Source organism: Heptranchias perlo, chromosome 24 (assembly GCF_035084215.1).
Source record: "Heptranchias perlo isolate sHepPer1 chromosome 24, sHepPer1.hap1, whole genome shotgun sequence".
NCBI classification, from domain to species: Eukaryota; Metazoa; Chordata; class Chondrichthyes; order Hexanchiformes; family Hexanchidae; genus Heptranchias; species Heptranchias perlo.
Genome location: NC_090348.1, coordinates 17180873 through 17193601, shown reverse-complemented (window position 1 = coordinate 17193601; position 12729 = coordinate 17180873). Strand labels below are relative to the sequence as shown.

Sequence of the window (12729 nt, the reverse complement as noted above, 5' to 3'; positions counted from 1 at the left end):
ATGGCTTTTTATATTTATCTGCAGAACAAGTGATTATGACAAAAACATTTGTGACCAAGATCAGTATTGGCTTCTTTAATTCTTTCAGGGTACACAATGGGTTAAAAAACAACTTTACTCATAGAAATTATATTTCATATTGTTGGAACAATTAGTCATTTTGTCTAAGACAGCAATCCAAAAGAAATGGACCAAACAATTCATTTCAATTGGAAACATCTTTTGGATTTGTACCAGAATATATTTGATTGGCAGTTATTCAAATGGATCTGTGTTTGGCAGTTTTTCAAAAAAAATGCTTGGTCCTGGTCAGTTTTGTGAAGTTATTCCTCAGTCAGTTTTGTTTTCAAATGAGAGTTCTGTCAGTCGGCTTGAAAAAGAGATAGGCAGGATAAAGATGCTAAGAAATGAAAAAAACACTACTATTTCAGAATATTACTCATATCATAGCTTAGCACAGCAGTGACAAACTATTTATTATTTGCTACTGGACGGGGCTCAAAACCCACAAGCAACTGCCATAAAAATGAGTACTAAACCTGCATGCAGCTTTCCTTGACTGCAGCTGAGGACTCCTTTAATGGACACTGAACATGGCTACCTTCTGACTTGTACCACTCATGTTTGGTAGGCGGGATCAGGAACTGACGGCAGCAATGTCAGAGACTAAAATGATATTCGGGTGGGGGTATGGTCATAACTATGTCATTTGACCCTGATTAACATATTCATGAGGCTTCCGGCTGTTTTTGGCGGGAGCTCTGCACGTTTGGGTCGAGGTCCACGAGAAAATTGGCAGGGGTAGGAACTCGCTGGTAAGTCAGTGCTTCCATAGCATGGACTATTTTGGTCTCGCTACCACCTAATTCTTAAGCACAAACGGTTTGACAGGAGCACAAGAATTCACAAGAATTACCCCCACTGAGTGAAGAGAATGCTGATTAACCGAGAGGCCTGTTCCCTATCGCAGTTTGTAACCTCACAGGGTGTCCACTCTGGGCCTGTCCTACAGTTGCTTCTGTACATAGACCTTAAATTTACAAACCATTATTCAAACATTATGGCTGACTCAACTCTTGTTATGGTTCACAGGCTCTTTCAGTCTTGATGTGCTATCCCCAAAAGATCTATCAGCCTATAGGACCAGCATAAGTGCCACGATTGTTGAGGTTCAGGGGGAGATTCCCTCATCCGAATATAGGTGTCAGGCACATGTTCCACTATTACTGTGTTTCAGACACCTGTGATTTTTAAAAATTATTTCATGGAATGTGGGTGTCGCTTGCGAGGCCGGCATTTATTGCCCATCCCTAATTGCCCTTGAGAAGGTGGTGGTGAGCCGCCTTCTTGAACCGCTGCAGTCCGTGTGGTGAAGGTTCTCCCACAGTGCTGTTAGGAAGGGAGCTCCAGGATTTTGACCCAGTGACGATGAAGGAACGGCGAAATATTTCCAAGTCGGGATGGTGTGTGACTTGGAAGGGATGTTGCAAGGGGAGTTGGGGGAAGTGGTGCTGTTCAGGCCCTCTTGAAAGTGTATCATTTCTTAATGAGCCCAGACATTTGTTAATTTTTTGTGGGTCCCAGCAGGTCCCAGGTCTGTAACCCCAAGTGGGTCGCTCATCCACAGGCCGCTTTCTCCCAGCATATTGGCCTCCTGTGGCCAAGGAAACTCCCCGCCTGGAGGTTCTGTACATTCGAACCACACTGTTCATTTACTCTAAATTACCTTTCAAGTCAAACACTATGCTTCGAAATGGTTTCCTCTTCAAACTTTCAATTGGTACTTATTAAGTCAACTCATATGTCATTTCCATGAAGTTTTTAAAAAGTACCTGTTGTAATAAGTTATATAAAGTACATTAAACTACAGACAGGCACATTTAAATGTTTGATTTTCCTTTATTATATCCACAGCATTGCTCATTTAATTCCTTTGTGTTTTATTTAGGAATATATACAACAGTGACAACAACCACCACTCAGCCTATCAGCACCACCGCCACTGGTAACAACCAATATTTCATGAATGACCAGACCTTTCACTGAAATTTGAGTCATTAGCCAATTAATTTTGGTCAGTTCAAGTTAAAGTGACCCAGTTCTAATTAATAATCCTTTCTTGAAGACCAGCCCGATGGCCCTGCTGGGAAATACTTGTTTTCCAGGTGCCACAGAGGAAATGAGAATGTTGAATTGGCTGGTTCTCCATCCTCTTCCTATTGTCCCACAATATCTGCGGCTTCCCTAAATCAATGGCGCACACCCTGCTTGGCAACCGTAACGAGGTGGGAGGGGTGCTCCACATTTTCCCGGAACTACAACCAAGAGTGCCCACTTGCACTGATGCCCCAAAAAGCTAATACTTGGCTTTGTTGGGTTTTAGAGGCAAACCAGCAAGGCAGACTGCCTCCATTGCATTTTGTGCCTTTACATTGGGTTTATTTGCCTGGCATCACTTTCCCCTCACCCCTGTTTCCCCTCTCCCCTTCTACCTTGTAAATGGGTTGAAATGCCTTTCCAGCCTTTCCAAAAATGACATAAATTTTTGGCCTCTCTTCCATGGTGCCATTTTGCTTTTAAGAACAAAAGAACATTAGAGATAGTAGCAGGAGTAGGCCATACGGCCCCTCGAGCCTGCTCCACCTTTCAATTAGATCATGGCTGATCTTCAACCTCAACTCCACTTTCCTGCCCGATCCCCATATCCCTTGATGCCCCTGGAGTCCAAAAACCTACCTATCCCAGCCTTGAATATTCTCAATGACTCACCATCCACAGCCCTCTGGGGTAGAGAATTCCAAAGATTCACAACCCTCTGAGTGAAGAAATTCCTCCTCATCTCAGTCTTAAATGGCCGACCCCTTATTTTGCTGCTATGCCGTCTAGTTATAGACTCTCCAGCCAGGGAAAACAACTTCTCAGCATCTACCTGTCAAGCCCTCTCAGAATCTTATGTTTGAATGAGATCACCTCTCATTCTTCTGAACTCCAGAGAGTATAGTCCCATTCTACTCAACCTCTCCCAATAGGACAATCCTTTCATCCCAGGAATCAATCTTGTGAACCTCCATTGCACGGCCTCTAAGGCAAGTACATCCTTCCTTGGATATGGAGACCAAAACTGTATGCATTACTCCAGGTGAGGTCTCACCAAAGCCCTGTACAATTGTAGAAAGACTTCCTTACTCTTGTACTCCAATCCCCTTGCAATAATGGTCAACATGCCATTTGCTTCCCTAATTGCCTGCAGTACCTGCATGCTAACTTTTTGTGTTTCTTATACCAGGACACCCATGTCTCTCTGGACACCAACATTTAACAATTTCTCACCATTTAAAAAATACTCTGTTTTTCTAGTCTTCCTACCAAAGTGAATAACCTCACATTTCTCCACATTATACTCTATCTGCCACCTTCTTACCCACACACTTAACCTGTCTATATCCTTTGGCAGGCTCTTTGTGTCCTCCTCACTGCTTACTTACCCACCTAGCTTTGTATCGTCAGCAAACATGGATACATTACACTCAGTCCCTTCATCCAAGTCATTAATATAGATTGCAAATAGCTGAGACCCAAGCACTGACCCTTGCGGTAACCCACTAGTTACAGCTTGCCAACCTGAAAATGATCCGTTTATCTCTCCTCTCTGATTTCTGTCCGTTAACCAATTCCCTCTCCATGCTGATATGTTAGCCCCAATCCCATGAGCCCTTATCTTGCGTAACAATCTCTTATGTAGCATCTTATCGAATGCCTTTTGAAAATCCAAATATACCACATCCACTGGTTTCCCTTCATCTACCCTGCTGGTTACATCCTCAAAAAACATTAAATTTGTCAAACACGATTTCCCTTTCATAAAACCATGTTGGCTCTGCACAATCCTACAATGACTTTCTAAGTGCCCTATTACCACTTCCTTAATAATGGATTCCAGCATTTTCCTGATGAATGATGTCAGGCTAACTGGCCTGAAGTTCCCTGTTTTCTCTCTCCCTCCTTTCTTGAATAGTGGGGTTACATTTGCCACCTTCCAAACCTCTGGGACCGTTCTAGAATCTAGAGAATTTTGGAAGATCATAACCAATGCATCCACTATCTCTGGAGCCACCTCTTTTAGAACCCTTGGATGTAGGCCATCAGGTGCAGGGGATTTATCGGCTTTTAGTCCAATTAGTTTTTCTTTACTGATAATAATTACTTGAAGGCCCTCACTCTCATTATCCCCGCGGTTCTCCATTATTTCTGGCATGCTTTTCGTGTCTTCTACCTTGAAGACAGATACAAAATATTTGTTTTACGCATCTGCCATTTTCTGATTCCCCATTGTAATTTCTCCTGTCTCAGCCTCTAGGGGACCAACGTTTACTTTTGCTACTCTCTTCCTTCTTACGCACTTGTAGAAGCTGTTATAATCCATTTTATATTTCTTGAGAGTTTACTTTCATATTCTATTTTCTCCCTTTTTATCAAGTTTTTGGTTGTCCTTTGCTGGCTTCTAAAACTCTCCTAATCCTCTGGCTTACCACAATTCTTGGCAGCATTATTGGCCTCTTCTTTTAATCTAATACTATCCTTAACTTCTTTAGTTAACCACGTGTGGGTCACTTTTCCTGTGGAGTTTTTATTTCTCAACGAAATGTATATTTGTTCGGAATATTGAAATATTTCTTTAAATGTTTGCCTTTGCTTTTCAACCGTCATACCCTTTAATTTAATTTCCCAATCTACCTTACCAATTCACACCTCATACCTGTGTAATTGGCTTTATTTAAGTTTAGGACTTAAGTATGTGACTGTCAAACTCAATGTGAAGTTCTATCATATTATGATCACTCTTTCCCGCAGGATCCTTTACTGTGATATTACTAATTAATTCTGTCTCATTACTCAATACAAGGTCTAAAATAGCCTGTTCCCTGGTTGGTTCCATGACATTTGCTTTAGATAACGTGCACTTTAAATTTCATAGAGTCATAGAGAGAGTTAGAGTCATAGAGTTTTCAGCACGGATAGAGGCCTTTCGGCCCATCGTGTCCGCGCCGGCCATCAGCCCTGTCTACTCTAATCTCAATTCATTAGAAGCGCAATTTTCTGATTCAACTCCCCCCCTCCCCCCGTCCCAAATTATGATAGCACGCTGCACAGGGTCAACATTCCACATGGTATAATGAATAATGATGCAATTGAGCAGAACACAGAAAATTGCATGCACGTACCTCGCTGCATTTCTAGATAGTGTTTTGCGAGCTCCTTTCCATTCAGGACTGAACTTCACTCAGACCAGAAAGGCTACCCTAATGTCATAACTCTGACTCTGTCTAAAGTATGTTAAGAAATGTAAACTGGGATTATATTGAATTTTGCTAAATTGTTGGTCGTATGGTTTTAAGTGTCTTAATGCCTTTCGTTGGAATTTACTTGAGCAAAGCCTTTGATAATCATGGAAATAAAATAATCAACTAAACCATCCCATTCTGTTTTTTCTGTATTTGCCATTGTTGTTCTCAGTGTTTCCCTTCTTTTACAGAATCAACTACAGAGGTAGTGACAAAACCCACAACTGAACCTTTCACCACACCTGGTATATAATGGCTTTTTATATTTATCTGCAGAACAAGTGATTATGACAAAAACATTTGTGACCAAGATCAGTATTGGCTTCTTTAATTCTTTCAGGGTACACAATGGGTTAAAAAACAACTTTACTCATAGAAATTATATTTCACATTGTTGGAACAATTTGTCATTTTGTCTAAGACAGCAATCCAAAAGAAATGGACCAAACAATTCATTTCAATTGGAAACATCTTTTGGATTTGTACCAGAATATATTTGATTGGCAGTTATTCAAATAGATCTGTGTTTGGCAGTTTTTCAAAAAAAATGCTTGGTCCTGGTCACTTTTGTGAAGTTATTCCTCAGTCAGTTTTGTTTTCAAATGAGAGTTCTGTCAGTAGCCTTGAAAAAGAGATAGGCAGGATAAAGATGCTAAGAAATGAAAAAAACACTACTATTTCAGAATATTACTCATATCATAGCTTAGCACAGCAGTGACAAACTATTTATTATTTGCGACTGGACGGGGCTCAAAACCCACAAGCAACTGCCATAAAAATGAGTACTAAATGTGCATGCAGCTTTCCTTGACTGCAGCTGAGGACTCCTTTAATGGACACTGAACATGGCTACCTTCTGACTTGCACCACTCATGTTTGGTAGGCGGGATCAGGAACTGACGGCAGCAATGTCAGAGACTAAAATGATATTCGGGTGGGGGTATGGTCATAACTATGTCATTTGACCCTGATTAACATATTCATGAGGCTTCCGGCTGTTTTTGGCGGGAGCTCTGCACGTTTGGGTCGAGGTCCACGAGAAAATTGGCAGGGGTAGGAACTCGCTGGTAAGTCAGTGCTTCCATAGCATGGACTATTTTGGTCTCGCTACCACCTAATTCATAAACACAAACGGTTTGACAGGAGCACAAGAATTCACAAGAATTACCCCCACTGAGTGAAGAGAATGCTGATAAACCGAGAGGCCTGTTCCCTATCGCAGTTTGTAACCTCACAGGGTGTCCACTCTGGGCCTGTCCTACAGTTGCTTCTGTACATAGACCTTAAATTTACAAACCATTATTCAAACATTATGGCTGACTCAACTCTTGTTATGGTTCACAGGCTCTTTCAGTCTTGATGTGTTATCCCCAAAAGATCTATCAGCCTATAGGACCAGCATAAGTGCCACGATTGTTGAGGTTCAGGGGGAGATTCCCTCATCCGAATATAGGTGTCAGGCACATGTTCCACTATTACTGTGTTTCAGACACCTGTGATTTTTTTTTATTCGTTCATGGAATGTGGGCGTCGCTGGCGAGGCCGGCATTTATTGCCCATCCCTAATTGCCCTTGAGAAGGTGGTGGTGAGCCGCCTTCTTGAACCGCTGCAGTCCGTGTGGTGAAGGTTCTCCCACAGTGCTGTTAGGAAGGGAGTTCCAGGATTTTGACCCAGTGACGATGAAGGAACGGCGATATATTTCCAAGTCGGGATGGTGTGTGACTTGGAAGGGATATTGCAAGGGGAGTTGGGGGAAGTGGTGCTGTTCAGGCCCTCTTGAAAGTGTATCATTTCTTAATGAGCCCAGACATTTGTTAATTTTTCGTGGGTCCCAGCAGGTCCCAGGTCTGTAACCCCAAGTGGGTCGCTCATCCACAGGCTGCTTTCTCCCAGCATATTGGCCTCCTGTGGCAAAGGAAACTCCCCGCCTGGAGGTTCTGTACATTCGAACCACACTGTTCATTTACTCTAAATTACCTTTCAAGTCAAACACTATGCTTCGAAATGGTTTCCTCTTCAAACCTTCAATTGGTACTTATTATGTAAACTCATATGTCATTTCCATGAAGTTTTTAAAAAGTACCTGTTGTAATAAGTTATATAAAGTACATTAAACTACAGACAGGCACATTTAAATGTTTGATTTTCCTTTATTATATCCACAGCATTGCTCATTTAATTCTTTTGTGTTTTATTTAGGAATATATACAACAGTGACAACAACCACCACTCAGCCTATCAGCACCACCGCTACTGGTAACAACCAATATTTCATGAATGACCATACCTATCACTGGAATTTGAGTCATTAGCCAATTAATTTTGGTCAGTTCAAGTTAGTGACCCAGTTCTAATTAATAATCCTTTCTTGAAGACCAGCCCGATGGCCCTGCTGGGAAATAGTTGTTTTCCAGGTGCCACAGAGGAAATGAGAATGTTGAATTGGCTGGTTCTCCATCCTCTTCCGATTGTCCCACAATATCTGCGGCTTCCCTAAATCAATGGCGCACACCCTGCTTGGCAACCGTAACGAGGTGGGAGGGGTGCTCCACATTTTCCCGGAACTACAACCAAGAGTGCCCACTTGCACTGATGCCCCAAAAAGCTAATACTTGGCTTTGTTGGGTTTTAGAGGCAAACCAGCAAGGCAGACTGCCTCCATTGCATTTTGTGCCTTTACATTGGGTTTATTTGCCTGGCATCACTTTCCCCTCACTCCTCTTTACCCTCTCCCCTTCTACCTTGTAAATGGGTTGAAATGCCTTTCCAGCCTTTCCAAAAATGACATAAATTTTTGGCCTCTCTTCCATGGTGCCATTTTGCTTTTAAGAACAAAAGAACATTAGAGATAGTAGCAGGAGTAGGCCATACGGCCCCTCGAGCCTGCTCCACCTTTCAATTAGATCATGGCTGATCTTCAACCTCAACTCCACTTTCCTGCCCGATCCCCATATCCCTTGATGCCCCTGGAGTCCAAAAACCTACCGATCCCAGCCTTGAATATTCTCAATGACTCACCATCCACAGCCCTCTGGGGGAGAGAATTCCAAAGATTCACAACCCTCTGAGTGAAGAAATTCCTCCTCATCTCAGTCTTAAATGGCCGACCCCTTATTTTGCTGCTATGCCGTCTAGTTATAGACTCTCCAGCCAGGGAAAACAACTTCTCAGCATCTACCTGTCAAGCCCTCTCAGAATCTTATGTTTGATGTGGAGATGCCGGTGATGGACTGGGGTTGACAATCGTAAACAATTTTACAACACCAAGTTATAGTCCAGCAATTTTATTTTAAATTCACAAGCTTTCGGAGGCTTCCTCCTTCGTCAGGTGAACATCGTTCACCTGACGAAGGAGGAAGCCTCCGAAAGCTTGTGAATTTAAAATAAAATTGCTGGACTATAACTTGGTGTTGTAAAATTGTTTACAATCTTATGTTTGAATGAGATCACCTCTCATTCTTCTGAACTCCAGAGAGTATAGTCCCATTCTGCTCAACCTCTCCCAATAGGACAATCCTTTCATCCCAGGAATCAATCTCGTGAACTTCCATTGCACGGCCTCTAAGGCAAGTATATCCTTCCTTAGATATGGAGACCAAAACTGTATGCAGTACTCCAGGTGAGGTCTCACCAAAGCCCTGTACAATTGTAGAAAGACTTCCTTACTCTTGTACTCCAATCCCCTTGCAATAATGGTCAACATGCCATTTGCTTGCCTAATTGCCTGCAGTACCTGCATGCTAACTTTTTGTGTTTCTTCTCCCAGGACACCCATGTCTCTCTGGACACCAACATTTAACAATTTCTCACCATTTAAAAAATACTCTGTTTTTCTAGTCTTCCGACCAAAGTGAAGAACCTCACATTTCTCCACATTATACTCTATCTGCCACCTTCTTACCCACACACTTAACCTGTCTATATCCTTTGGCAGGCTCTTTGTGTCCTCCTCACTGCTTACTTTCCCACCTAGCTTTGTATCGTCAGCAAACATGGATACATTACAATCAGTCCCTTCATCCAAGTCATTAATATAGATTGCAAATAGCTGAGACCCAAGCACTGACCCTTGCGGTAACCCACTAGTTACAGCTTGCCAACCTGAAAATGATCCGTTTATCTCTCCTCTCTGATTTCTGTCCGTTAACCAATCCCCTCTCCATGCTAATATGTTAGCCCCAATCCCATGAGCCCTTATCTTGCGTAACAATCTCTTATGTAGCATCTTATCGAATGCCTTTTGAAAATCCAAATATACTGCATCCACTGGTTTCCCTTCATCTACCCTGCTGGTTACATCCTCAAAAAACATTAAATTTGTCAAACACGATTTCCCTTTCATAAAACCATGTTGGCTCTGCACAATCCTATAATGACTTTCTCAGTGCCCTATTACCACTTCCTTAATAATGGATTCCAGCATTTTCCTGATGACTGATGTCAGGCGAACTGGCCTGAAGTTCCCTGTTTTCTCTCTCCCTCCTTTCTTGAATAGTGGGGTTACATTTGCCACCTTCCAAACCTCTGGGACCGTTCTAGAATCTAGAGAATTTTGGAAGATCATAACCAATGCATCCACTATCTCTGGAGCCACCTCTTTTAGAACCCTTGGATGTAGGCCATCAGGTGCAGGGGATTTATCGGCTTTTAGTCCAATTAGTTTCTCTTTACTGATAATAATTATTTTAAGGCCCTCACTCTCATTATCCCCTCGGTTCTCCATTATTTCTGGCATGCTTTTCGTGTCTTCTACCTTGAAGACAGATACAAAATATTTGTTTTACGCATCTGCCATTTTCTGATTCCCCATTGTAATTTCTCCTGTCTCAGCCTCTAGGGGACCAACGTTTACTTTTGCTACTCTCTTCCTTCTTACGCACTTGTAGAAGCTGTTATAATCCATTTTATATTTCTTGAGAGTTTACTTTCATATTCTATTTTCTCCCTTTTTATCAATTTTTTGGTTGTCCTTTGCTGGCTTCTAAAACTCTCCTAATCCTCTGGCTTACCACAATTCTTGGCAGCATTATTGGCCTCTTCTTTTAATCTAATACTATCCTTAACTTCTTTAGTTAACCACGTGTGGGTCACTTTTCCTGTGGAGTTTTTATTTCTCAACGAAATGTATATTTGTTGAGAATATTGAAATATTTCTTTAAATGTTTGCCATTGCTTTTCAACCGTCATACCCTTTAATTTAATTTCCCAATCTACCTTAGCCAACTCACACCTCATACCTGTGTAATTGGCTTTATTTAAGTTTAGGACTTAAGTACGTGACTGTCAAACTCAATGTGAAATTCTATCATATTATGATCACACTTTCCCGCAGGATCCTTTACTGTGATATTACTAATTAATTCTGTCTCATTACTCAATACAAGGTCTAAAATAGCCTGTTCCCTGGTTGGTTCCATGACATTTGCTTCAGATAACGTGCACTTTAAATTTCATTAGAAGCGCAATTTTCTGATTCAACTCCCGCACCCCCCCACCCCCCCACCCTCCCCGCCCTCCCAAATTATGATAGCACGCTGGACAGGGTCAACATTCCACATGGTATAATGAATAATGATTCAATTGAGCAGAACACAGAAAATTGCATGCACGTACCTCGCTGCATTTCGAGATAGTGTTTCGTGAGCTCCTTTCCATTCAGGACTGAACTTCACTCAGACCAGAAAGGCTACCCTAATGTCATAACTCTGACTCTGTCTAAAGTATGTTAAGAAATGTAAACTGGGATTATGTTGAATTTTGCTAAATTGTTGGTCGTATGGTTTTAAGTGTCTTAATGCCTTTTGTTGGAATTTACTTGAGCAAAGCCTTTGATAATCATGGAAATAAATTAATCAACTAACCCATTCCATTCTGTTTTTTCTGTATTTGCCATTGTTGTTCAGTGTTTCCCTTCCTTTACAGAATCAACTACAGAGGTAGTGACAAAACCCACAACTGAACCTTTCACCACACCTGGTAAATAATGGCTTTTTATATTTATCTGCAGAACAAGTGATTATGACAAAAACATTTGTGACCAAGATTTAGTTCAGTATTGGCTGCTTTAATTCTTTCAGGGTACACAAAGGGTTAAAAAACAAATTTACTCATCGAAATTTGTAAGGAGATTTCAGACAGCTGCAAGAAAAATAGGGTGTTAACAGTCGGGGACTTTAACTTTCCCTACATTGACTGGGACAGCCATAGCATTAGGGGCTTGGATGGTGAGAAATTTGTTGAGTGCATTCAGGAAGAATTTCTCATTCAGTTTGTGGATGGCCCGACTAGAGAGGGGGCAAAACTTGACCTCCTCTTGGGAAATAAGGAAGGGCAGGTGACAGAAGTGTTAGTGAGGGATCACTTTGGGACCAGTGATCATAATTCCATTAGTTTTAGGATAGCTATGGATAATGATAGGTCTGGCCCAGAAGTTAAAATTCTAAATTGGGGAAAGGCCAATTCTGATGGTATTGGACAGGAACTTTCAGAAGTTGATTGGGAGAGTCTGTTGGCAGGCAAAGGGACGTCTGGTAAGTGGGAGGCTTTCAAAAGTGTGTTAACCAGGGTTCAGGGTAAGCACATTCCTTATAAAGTGATGGGCAAGGCTGGTAGAAGTAGGGAACCTTGGATTACTCGAGTGATTGAGGCCCTAGTCAGAAAGAAGAAGGAGGCATATGACATGCATCGGCAGCTGGGATCAAGTGGATCCCTTGAAGAGTATAGAGATTGCCAGAGTAGAGTTAAGAGAGAAATCAGGGGGGCAAAAAGGGGATATGAGATTGCTTTGGCAGATAAGGCAAAGGTGAATCCAAAGAGCTTCTACAAATACATAAAGGGCAAAAGAGTAACTAGGGAGAGAGTAGGGCCACTGAAGGATCAACAAGGTCATCCATGTGCGGAACCACTAGAGATGGGTGAGATCCTAAATGAATATTTCGCATCGGTATTTACGGTTGAGAAAGGCATGGATGTTAGGGAACTTGGGGAAATAAATAGTGATGTCTTGAGGAGTGTACATATTACAGAGAGGGAGGTGCTGGAAGTCTTAACGCGCATCAAGGTAGATAAATCTCCGGGGCCTGATGAAATGTATCCCAGGACGTTATGGGAGGTTAGGGAGGAAATTGCGGGTCCCCGAGCAGAGATATTTGAATCATCGACAGCTACAGGTGAGGTGCCTGAAGATTGGAGGGTAGCAAATGTTGTGCCTTTGTTTAAGAAGGGCGACAGGGAAAAGCCTGGGAACGACAGACCGGTGAGCCTGACATCTGTAGTGGGTAAGTTGTTAGAAGGTATTCTGAGAGACAGGATCTACGGGCATTTGGAGAGGCAGGGACTGATTGGGAACAGTCAGCATGGTTTTGTGAGAGGAAAATCATGTCTCAC

At 42.0% G+C, this 12729-nt stretch overlaps 1 protein-coding gene across 1 annotated transcript in view; it reads left to right on the top strand.

Annotated features, from left to right (window-relative positions):
* Nucleotides 1-12729, top strand: part of LOC137341593 (intestinal mucin-like protein) — a 93671-nt gene that overhangs the window by 31541 nt on the left and 49401 nt on the right. Inside the window, exons 10-13 of the mRNA XM_068004822.1 lie at nucleotides 1949-2005; nucleotides 5534-5587; nucleotides 7543-7599; nucleotides 11266-11319. The gene's annotated coding sequence lies outside the window, so the exon portion shown is untranslated. The remainder of the gene's footprint in view (nucleotides 1-1948; nucleotides 2006-5533; nucleotides 5588-7542; nucleotides 7600-11265; nucleotides 11320-12729) is intronic.